Raw genomic sequence first — 8,496 nt, 5'->3', positions numbered from 1 at the left:
CTTTCTTCTCTCCTCCTTCCACACCCTTTCTCACCCTTTTCTGCTTCCCTCTTCTGATTCTCTCCCTGTGGAATGTCACCTCCTCTCATAGTTTCAGCCAGCACTTCTTGTATGGGGACTGTGAATTGGGGTTTCCCTGGGCCAGGCATATGACCTTTCCAGTTCAGATTTTCCCTGTCTGTGAAATGAGCAATGGCCATTGGGGCCATTTCAACCCGAAAAGACTGCTGTGAGGACCATTTAGAGCAGAGAAAGAGGAAGTCTTTGATCCTCCAATAGTCTTGTAGTGGCAGGCAGTACTAATCACCATTTCACAGAATTGGAGCCTGATCCTCAGGGACGTGAGGCTTTGTCGCCAAGCTCTTGCTGCCAGTCGGAGGTGGAGCCGTGCCAGCGTCCCAACCTTTGAAACTTAGGGTATGAGCCACACTAGTCACACTCTACAGGCTTTAAGATACCTCTTATTTTTATGGAACACTGAAAAACCAAATTGGAAACCCATGAAACATATCAAATGGCAGAAGAGATAAATGGAATGTGCAGCGTTTCTTGCTTTTCTAAGGAATTTCTTATTGGAAAAAAAGCAATTCTGATTTTACAATGGGACTTGCTCTCTGAATCCAGGCCAGAACAAGCTCCTCATTCAGAATAAGGTGCTGGAGGATGAATCATCTTCTCCTTGCCTGGTCATTGCTCCTTGAAGAAATTCCATAATTTGCGAAGACTGGCTGGCTCTTGATCAAGCCTCTCTCCTCTTTTTCTTGGACACTCAGTTAGATGTTTCCCAGGCTTCCTTGTTGTTAGATGAAGCCATATGTCTGTATTCTGGTCAATGGAATGTGAGCACAGCTGATGCACCCAACTTCTAGACGTGAACCATAAAAATGAGGGTCAGGAGTCATGATGGAAAGAACCTTGGACTTGGGGATGCATTTCGCCAGCCTCTCATGCTCCGTGCCCTGTGCTGTTTTCTCTTTCTTGGCTTCATGTACATGAGCAGAGTGACTTGTTAACAACACCAGGGCCACAGAGAGAAGGAGTCTGGGTCTCTGAAGCACCACCTGAAGAAGAGCTACCCATTAATCAGAAACATCCACTGTGGACTTTATGTTGTAAAAAATAAACTTTTATCATGTCTGAGTTGTTACGTGACTTGGGGTTTGTTTCTTATAGCTTGTGGTGTTTCATTATCTAATACATGTTAATTTACCTGATTCCAACAGTTATTTTTTTAACTACCGAAGACATTTTATATCCTTCACATGCTTCACAGTTTTTCCATCCCACATAAACCAAAAATATTTTCTTACACCTCTGTCAATACTTTCGAATACAACGTGCTCTAGTGTTTCATTTCTTCCTCCTTTCCCTGATGTGGATCTTTCTGTCATGAACCTACCATCACAGGGAATCCCAAAGGAATCTTTAGAATCAGAATGGGAATGGAGAGACTAGGAGGAGAAGAATTTGAAACAGCAAGTATACACAATTTGGGGGGGTTTTACTGTAAAGGTGCAGTATTGGAGGCAGACGTGGGATCAAGGCATTGTTTTCTTAAGAATGGAGAAATAACAGTATGTTGCAGATGAGAATGACACAGTGGGGAAGTGGACACTGATAATGCAGGAAAGAAATGGGAGAACCGAGGAGTAATTTCCGTGAGTAGAAGAGAGGATGAGTCAGGAGCAAGGAAAGGGCATGTCGTGGGTAGATGCGGTGGTTGTCGGTGGGTGTGCTCTTTTGATAACTTCTCTTAGGGAAAGAGAAATCAGGGTCATCAGTTGAGAGTGAGGATCAGGGAAGAGGGCTTGAAGGTTTGAGTGGAGGGAAGGACAAACGAAGTAGTCTAGGATCGTGGGAGAGCAAAAGAGCCAGGAAAATGTAGTAGGACTTTTGGGCAGCATGGAAGAACCATGGGAGATTAGTGATCTTGAATTTTCACTTAGCATGATTGGGTGCTTCTTTCCAGCCATTTTCAGCTGCACTGGTGCAGATGCAGTGACTTGAGGGTTGGGTTTCACCCACGTCATGGTTTTGTCAAGAGGTAGCAACAAGCATGGAAGTTGAAGTTATTTAACTTCAAGAGAGTTGAGGGTTTGGTAAACAGTGCTTGTAATGAAAGACCACGGATGTTGAGGTGAGTAAGGAGAGAGGTAAGGACCTAAGTGGGGAGCAAGGGACAGGATCAGTCCGGGTGGGGTGGAAGGACTGTTGGAATTGGATACTCAAGATCATGAGCTGGGTAGGTAGATGGGAGTGGTTGGAGAGTGGGTGTTTGAAACTGAGATTATACAAGTGTAGTTACTGGGAATGATGTGGTCAAGAGTGTGTGACCTTGGGAGTGAGGGGCTGAAGTAGGAGGGGGACAAATTTACCGGGGCTGAGGAGGTCGTGGAACTGAGAGGTGGTGACCAAAGTCACCACGATTGTGACAGGATCACGTTGGAGAGAATGACTATGAGCTGGGAGCTAAAATTGTCCACCAGGGAGGCGAGTGACCAGAGTGCAGGGCAGAGGAGGAGTGTAGATGGCTGCAATAGGAGTGGCCAATGGGTGGTAAAGTCTGATGATACATCCTCTAAGGAATCTGGGCATTTTCGGGAGGAGAGAAGAAGAATGGCTAGCATGGAAGTAGCTATGAAGACCAAGGAGGATGCCTATCTTATCCCGGCCCTGGAGTGTGACAGCAGTTGAGAGAATGGCCACTGCTAAGAAGCCTTTGGGGGAAGCAGGGCCCTCAGGGGAGAACCAAGTTTAGAGCAAAAAGGTGAAGGAAACAGGAAGACTCAGAGGAAGATATCCATTCATTACAGAACCCTCAGTAATAGTGAGCATCTGGAAACAACCTAAATGTCCACGGCCAGGGCAATGGATAAATAAATAATAGATTAGTCCAGATGGAATTTACTACACACAAAAGTGAAAATGAATGTACTGTGGACAAGGTGGGAAAAAAGCTTGCAAACATAAACTTGAGTGAAAGAAGCATGCTGTGAAAGGTTACATTCAAGATGATGCTATTATGTAGAATGTTAAGACCCACAAGGCAATACTATGTTTAATTTATAGGCTATGACATTCTCGAGAGGGCTGACAGCTTCGGGATGTTGGTTTTGTGGTTACCCATGGAGAAAGAGGAAGGGGAAATAGGCGAGGGTAGGGGTAAGGTAGATTCGGTTGTATCTAAAACATTTTACTTCTTAAAAAAGAAAGAAAGACAAATGAACCAAACCTAGCAAAATATCAACTTCTGTTAAATCGAGGTTGCGAATCCCAAGATTTATTTTAGTTTTTCGTATGTTCGAAAAATTTCATTTGAAATTTTGAAAGATAACCCGGGGGGTGGATTATTATAAAGTACGGTAATTAAGACAGTGCGATACTGGCATAAGGATGGACATATAGAACCAAGAGTCCAAAAATGAATGTATACATTCAGAGGCAATTGGGGTTTTACGAAATGCCGAGACAATTCAATAGGGAAAGAAGTCTTTTGAACAGCAATGCTGGGACAACTGGATAGCCACATACAAAAGAATGAATTTTGACACTTACCTAACATTATATACAAACATTAACTCAAAATGGATCAAAGACTGAAATGTAAGGACTAAAACTATGAAATTCCTAGAAGAAAACATAAGGTTAAATCTTCAAGTTCTTGGATTAAGCAATGGTTTCTTAGATATGGCACCTCGAGCACAAGTAACCAAAGACATAACACATAAATTGAACGTCATCAAAATGAAAAACTTTTGTGCTCCAAAGGAAACTATCAATAAAGTGGAAAGAGAAGTCAAAGAATAGGAGAAAATAAGGATCTGATATTAAGATACATAGAGAAATGCTACAACTCATTAATAAAAAGACAACCCAATTTAAAAATGATCAAGGGACATGAATAGACATTTTTCCAAAGAAGATAGGCAAATGGCCAATACACACACGATAAGATGCTGAACATCGTTTGTCATTAGGAAAATGCAAATCGAAACCACAATGACATATCATTTCACACCCACTAGGATGGTTGTAATCAAAAGCACAGACAGTAACAAGGGCTAATGAGGAAATGGAAAAATTAGGACTCTCACACGTTGCTGGTGGGAATGTAAAATGGTAAAGCCTCCCTGGAAACAGTCTGTCAGATCCTCAGAAAGTTACCGTATAACCCAGCAATTCCACTCCTACTTATATACCCCAAAGAGCTGAAAACATATGTTTGCACTAAAGCTTTTCCACAAACGTTCATAGCAGCGTTATTTATAATAGTCAAAAAGTGGAAACAATCCAAATGTCCATCAACTGATGAATGGATAAACAGAGTATAGTATTATCCACAAGAAAATACTATTTGGCCATTAAAAATGAATGAAGTACTGACACATGCTACAATATAGATGAATCTTGAAAACTTAGGCTAAGGGAAAGAAGTCAGGCACAAAATCGCACCTATTGAATGATTCTATTTATATGAAATGTCCGCAAAAGGCAAACTCACAAAGACAGTAGATTAGTGGTTGTCAAGGGTTAGAAATAGGAGAAAATGGAGAATGACTGTTAATAGATAGTATTTCTTTCGGGGAGATGAAAGTGTTTTGGAATTAGTGGTGATGGTTATATATCTTGTGAATAAATTAAAAACCACTGAATTATACCCTTTGAAAGGATGATTTTTATAGCGTGTGAACTACATCCCAGTTTAAAAACAAAAACCCGGGATCAAATCCAGACTCCTTCATGTGGCCCCGGCAGATGGCTTCCATTCTCTGGCTCCTCATCCTTGGGGACCGGAACTCAGGCTGCACCCGGATGAGATGAACTCCACACGTGGCTTTTTACTCTCACTGGTGCCTCTATTCGAAATTTGACCATAGTCTACGGCCATACCACCCTGAACAAGTCTGATCCCGTCTGATCTTGAAAGCTAAGCAGGGTCGGGCCTGGTTAGTACTTGGATGGGAGACCACCTAGGAAGACCAGGTGCAGTAGGCGTAAATTAAAAAAATAAGGGATTGTAAGCTGACAAGGTCCTTGCAATATGTGAGGTCAACCCAGGGTTGCCCTTCCTCATAAAAACAAATGAATAAACAAACAAAAAAATAAATGCGACCATGGCTGCAAGCAGTGCGCTGTTAGTGTGCAGCTGCGCTCTGCCATCAGATCCGAATTCGGGCCCCACCGCTTGCTGGCTGTGAACTCTCTCTAAGTCTCAGTTTCTTTATCTGAGAAATGGGGATAATAACAGTGGCCCCCCTCTAAGTGTTGCTGTAGGGAGATGATGAGATAGTGAATGTAAAATATAAGACACAGTAGATTGGTCACTCAGGAAATACCAGTTGGAATTACCATTATTATGATTATTATGGTAGTTGTCTTTATGTCCATTTAGCCCCAAAGTCTTTTACTTCTTTCTCTCTACCACTCTCTCCCCATCCCAGGATTTCCCAATTGCCTCACAGTCTACTTGTCTGGCCCAAGTGGTCGTCTGGATACGGTTTCCAATGCCTTGCCTCCTGGCCTGGCTCTTGACTAATTCTCTTTGCCCAGACTTGCCAGTCACCTGAGCCAGGCCCACAGATAAATGTGGTCATCCTCCTTCTAGCTCCTGGATCAAGCTGGGGCAGCCAAGGACAGCGATGGTAGGATGCCCCCAGGGAGGCTTCAGGTAGAGCTCACAGACACTCAGAAATCAGAGGCATGGAGTGATCTTCGCAGCCCCGCGGGGAGCCCTCTCTGGGGGGCCCCTAACTTTGCGGAAAAGAGGAAGACTTGAGACAGCTGTTCTGGGCAGGGACTTTCTCTTTGCAGAGGCCTGCCACTCTACTTCTAGGAATCTGTCTAGAAGATGTATTCCCCCCTGGGCGAGCACACTTGAGGAAGGTTATTTTCACATTTTTATATAACTAAAAAGACTGGAAAAACCCAAAATGTCCATCAGTAGGAGACTGACTATATACTGCTTCGTGCATCCATGTCGTGGAGGGGCACACAGCCAGTGAAGAGAACAAGATGAATCTAAATAGACTGTGGGGAACTGATTCCAAGATGCATTCTAGGTGAAAAAAGCAAGGTGCAGAACAGTATTTTTGTATTAACTAAATGCTGACCTCCCTCCCTCCCTCCTTCCTTCCATCTCTTTGCAAGGATCACCATTGCATGTGCGCTCGTGCATGCACAGACTGCTTCTGAAGGACAAACAAGAAATCATTAAGCCTGTTTGCTGGAGGCAGGGAAATGAAATGTGGGGGAGGCATTGTCAGAAATGGGAGAGCTACTTTTCAGTTAACCCCTTTTCGTAACACATAAATTTAGAATTTTACCTTTTTGAATAAGTCAACCATGGACATGGGAAAAAAAATTCAAACTATACCAAAGAGTGTCTGGTGAAAAGTAAGTCTCCTCTCTGAGCTCCTGCACCCCGCCCCACCCCACGTCCCTCCTCAGGGGCCACTAATTTGATCAACTGTGTATCTTTCCGGTTATGCACTATGCATTTGTGCAAATACATGTGTATATGTAATTCTGTATTTATTATGGTAAGATACACATAACATAAAATTTACCATTTTAACTATTTTTAAGTGTACAGTCCAGTGGCCTTAAATAGATCCGCATTGTTGTGCAACCAGCACCACATCCATCTCCAGAACTTTTTCATCCTCCCAAACTGAAACTGTCCTTACTAAACACAATTCCCATTTCTTCCCCCTCCCCAGCCCCTGGCAACCACCATTCCGCTTCCTGTCTCTATGAATTTGACTGCTCTAGGGACCTTACACAGGTGGAATCATACCGTATTGATCTTTTTGCATCTGGCTTATTTCACTTAGCGTAATCTTCTTAAGGGTCACCCATGTCATATCATGTGTCACGTGTCGAAATTTCCTTCCTTTTTTCAGGCTGAATAGTATTCCGCTGTATGCATATACCACATTTTGTTTATCCATCCGTCGATGGACATTTGGGTTGTTCCTCCCTTTTTTATTAAACAAAAATTAGTTTAAACAAAAGAAGAAGGAAGTTTGGGGAAAAGAGAATTTGATCCGGGAGGTTTCCGCACATTGCGGCGAGAACAGAAAGATAGGGGCAGCTTCAACCACCAGCAGGAGGAGAGAAAACACCGCCTTATCAACAACTGCTGGGGATTCCCCACCTTCAGTGCGAGAGGAAGTCCCCTTTCTTTTCTTTGAAAGCTGGTCCCCTGCACCCTGCACCCTGCCTGGGAACTCACGGTCCCCGAACACTGTACCTGCCTTTTCTTTAGCTCCAGGGAGGTCAAGGGCCCGGGGTGAGTAGAAGTCAGTTGGTCACAGGTGCGGTTCGCCCTCTTCCAAGCTCCAGAGAAATGGGTGATGGGTGGCAGAGAATGAGCCAGCAGGAAGGGCATAGGGCTTTGTGAGTCCCTAGAGACACAGGTGTTCTCCAAGGGGGAACCCCTGAGCCCAACCCGTGGAGGGGCCTTGGCCCTGGAGGGCCCCGTGTAAGAAAACCCCGAGTTCAGTTGAAGAGCCAGCAGACCAATTCGCTGTTTTTCTCTTGTAATCCTCCAAACACGGCCTGGTTTTCACAAGATGACTTCCACATTTAAAAGACATTTCTTATTTTCTCCCCCTTTTTATTATGAAACACTTTAAGTGTCCAGGAAAGTCATTAGAGTAGTTTAGTGATCACCGGCACATCCACTTTGTTAGCATTTTTTCATATTTGCTTTGTCTCTTCCTTTCTCTCTTTGGGATATTAAGACACATACTCACACATGCACGCACATACATGAACACATATGCCTACGTGCACACACATATGCACATACAGACACTCTACACACAAACATCCATGTACATGCATGTGCTATACATATATGCGATGCATACACATATAGGCACATACATATACATATATACACATATACCTACATGCACGCACGCGCGCGCGCGCACACACACACACACACACACACACATATTCTCCTGAACATGAACTCTTTGAAAGTTCATCATGAACTTTATCCCTAAATATTTTAGCATGCATCTCTTAAGAACAAAGATAGTCTCCTACATACTCTTAAAGACTTTATTACACCTAAGAAAACCAACAATAAAAGCCCCATTTGTCCCTAAAAGCTCTTTTACAAAGCTGTTTTTCAAAACTAGGATTCAAAGTCCACATAGTATACTTATTTGGCTTTTATGTCTTTTAAGGTTAAATCTCTTTTACGCTTAAATGTCCCTATCCACTTTTCTTTTTTTTTAAATAAAGTTGACCTTTTGTTGATCCTGGGACAGTTGTGGAAGGGCTGGAAGGTACCATCTTCTAGAATTGTCTGGTTGTTTTCTTGTAGGGTCATTCGTCTTCTTCCTCTGTCCCCTTATTTCTTATAAACTAAATGTTAGAACTAGAGGTTTAATTAGATTCTGGGTAATGCCGTTTTTTTTTTTTTAACGTTTTTTTTTTTAACTTTTTTTTTTAGTTTATTGGAGTAACATTGGTTAATAC

The 8,496-nt window shown here is 42.8% G+C and overlaps 1 pseudogene; it reads left to right on the top strand.

The window, feature by feature from the left end:
• Nucleotides 1-4,876: 4,876 nt before the first annotated feature.
• On the top strand, nucleotides 4,877-4,995 carry LOC111739603 (annotated as a pseudogene).
• The last annotated feature ends 3,501 nt before the right edge of the window (nucleotides 4,996-8,496 follow it).

Source organism: Pteropus vampyrus, unplaced genomic scaffold (assembly GCF_000151845.1).
Source record: "Pteropus vampyrus isolate Shadow unplaced genomic scaffold, Pvam_2.0 Scaffold51, whole genome shotgun sequence".
NCBI classification, from domain to species: domain Eukaryota; kingdom Metazoa; phylum Chordata; class Mammalia; order Chiroptera; family Pteropodidae; genus Pteropus; species Pteropus vampyrus.
Note: the sequence above shows the minus strand (reverse complement) of the source record. Positions and strands in the feature narration are given on the sequence as shown.